This window comes from Salvelinus alpinus, chromosome 7 (assembly GCF_045679555.1).
Source record: "Salvelinus alpinus chromosome 7, SLU_Salpinus.1, whole genome shotgun sequence".
NCBI lineage: Eukaryota > Metazoa > Chordata > Actinopteri > Salmoniformes > Salmonidae > Salvelinus > Salvelinus alpinus.
Genome location: NC_092092.1, coordinates 7,307,104 through 7,310,015, shown reverse-complemented (window position 1 = coordinate 7,310,015; position 2,912 = coordinate 7,307,104).

Genomic DNA, 2,912 nt, shown 5'->3' with positions numbered 1-2,912 from the left:
AGTCACCCACGGATCATCATTACCTAGCTCGTGGGAAGGGAAACAACTAATTCAAATGTCTCAGATCGAGTGACGTCACCGATTGAAACACTACTAGCTTGCATCGCAAACTAGCCAGCCATTTCACCGTGGTTACACATAGGCTAGTTAGTTAGCATTGCAAATGTTTAGGTTTAAGTTCTGACAGGCAGCTCATAGCTACGATGGGGTCCGAAATTATTGACATCCTTGAAAAAGATCAGCAAAAATTACTGTATAAAATAAACAATTCAAGTACTGAGTTATATGATATGCAAACAAAAAATGGAAAATTATATTATTTTATAATACAATTGCTCAGAGAAAGAGATTTTGTTTGATAAGGGCCAAAATCATTGACACCCCTGTTTTCAATATCTTTCAATACCTCACCTTGAGAGGATAATGGCACTGAGCCTTTTTCAAAAATGTTTAATGAGATTGGAGAACACATTGGGAGGGATCTTAGACCCTTCCTCCATACAGAATTTTTCCAGATCATTGATCTCCTTCGTCTGCACTCACGGACTCTTCAATTCAAACGGATTTCAATGGGTTTCAAGTCCGGAGACTGAGAGCCATTGCAACATGTAGATTTTGTGGCCATTAACCATTTCTTTGTGTATTTTGATGTGTTATTGTCTTGCTGAAAGAACCACTTGCGGCCAAGTTTCAGCCTCATGGCAGAGCCAATCAGGTTTCAGCCTCATGGCAGAGCCAATCAGGTTTCAGCCTCATGGCAGAGCCAACCAGGTTTCAGCCTCATGGCAGAGCCAATCAGGTTTCAGCCTCATGGCAGAGCCAATCAGGTTTCAGCCTCATGGCAGAGCCAACCAGGTTTCAGCCTCATGGCAGAGCCAATCAGGTTTCAGCCTCATGGCAGAGCCAATCAGGTTTCAGCCTCATGGCAGAGCCAATCAGGTTTCAGCCTCATGGCAGAGCCAACCAGGTTTCAGCCTCATGGCAGAGCCAACCAGGTTTCAGCCTCATGGCAGAGCCAATCAGGTTTCAGCCTCATGGCAGAGCCAACCAGGTTTCAGCCTCATGGCAGAGCCAATCAGGTTTCAGCCTCATGGCAGAGCCAACCAGGTTTCAGCCTCATGGCAGAGCCAACCAGGTTTCAGCCTCATGGCAGAGCCAACCAGGTTTTTGGATAACATTTCCTGGTACTGGATAAAGTTCATAGTATGGTTATTTTGTATACAACCTTCCCACAACATTCTGGGAGTGGTGCAGCATAGCTGCTTGGCTTTGGAACATTCTCAGCACAATTAAGGAATCTGACAAAAATATATATTTTCTTGGTATTTCATTACTTTAAAACATAGGCAGAAAAAGGGACATTTATTATGACCCTCAGAGACTGTGTGTGGGATAACAGCAGGGTTGCGTTTAGCACTGCTTGTTCCCTTGACTACGCTACCACCATTTAAATCTCGTATAGGAGGAGTGTCAAACACATTCCATGGAGGGCCAAGTGTTTGCAGGTTTCTGTTTTTATTTTTCAACTAAGCCTTGGCAACCAGGCTTAGTTGGGAGTTCCTTACTGATTAGTGACCGTAATTCATCAATCGAGTACAAGGAAGGAGCAAAAACCTGCAGCTACTTGGCCCTCCGTTGTCTGTGTTTGACACCTGTGGCCTATAGAGTCCATAACCTGTATCACTAGACACCCAAGGGACTATTGCACATGCACACATAGTGTGATGGTTTGTGGATGCTTTTCTGCCACAGGACCTGGACGACTTGCCTTAATAGAAGGAACCATGAATTCTGCTCTGTATCAGAGAATTCTACAGGAGAATGTCAGGCCATCCGTCTGTGAGCTGAAGCACAGCTGGGTCATGCAGCAAGACAATGATCCAAAACACACAAGACTACATGAAAATGGCTCAAAAGCAACAAATGTGAAGTTTTGGACTGACCTAGTCAAAGTCCAGATCTAATTCCAATTGAGATGTTGTGGCAGGACTTGAAACGAGCAGTTCATTCTTGAAAACCCACAAACGTAGCTGAGTTATAGCAGTTCTGCATGAAAGAGTGGGCCAAAATTCCTCCACAGAGACGTGAGAGACTGATCAACAACTACAGGATGCGTTTTGGTTTCAGTCATTGCAGCTAAAGGTGGCACAACCAGTTATTACTCAATAAGCAATTACTTTTTCACACAGGGGAATTGGGTGTTGCATAATTTTGTTAAATAAAATCAGTTATTTGTAAACTTACCTTCCCTTTATCTAATATTAGGTTGAGGTTGAAGATCTGATAACATTCAGTATAAAAAATAAGCATAAGTTGAGAAAATGAGAAAGGGAACAAATACTTTTTCACAGCACTGTATGTGTTATTATTTCCACATGAACCAACTTTATATGTATTATGCAGTTGCAAAATAAATAAATTAAGCAACGCAGGAAGTGTGAACAATTCAAAACATGAGAACATATTTTGTTTCATTGGTATGCAGCCCTACCTGTTTCGTATCATTTGTTCAGGGAACGTGAATGTGAAACTATCTGACTTGACGTTAGGTATTTACTCAGCGTTACCTCCATCACAGCTCCTTCGTGTGACAGAAGTCACCCGGAGATGAGATGATTTAATGCCATGTTGAAAGATTGTCACCATCCAGGTTTCCATCCAACCATTTTTATACAATAGAAAAAAATCACCAAGGGTGTAAAGTAAACACCAATTTGTCTGTAAACTGTATTCACAAAAGACATGTGACAAGGGTGGATCATTTTTTTGTTGTTGGTGAAATAAATTATGCGACAAATGGTGATAAATACTTTTTGGTGAATAGCCTCCCACTCCTAGTCTATGACATGGTGATGCACACCCTTGTGGGGTTATTCAGACAAGTGGAACAACTTCTAAGCTTTGATTAAACT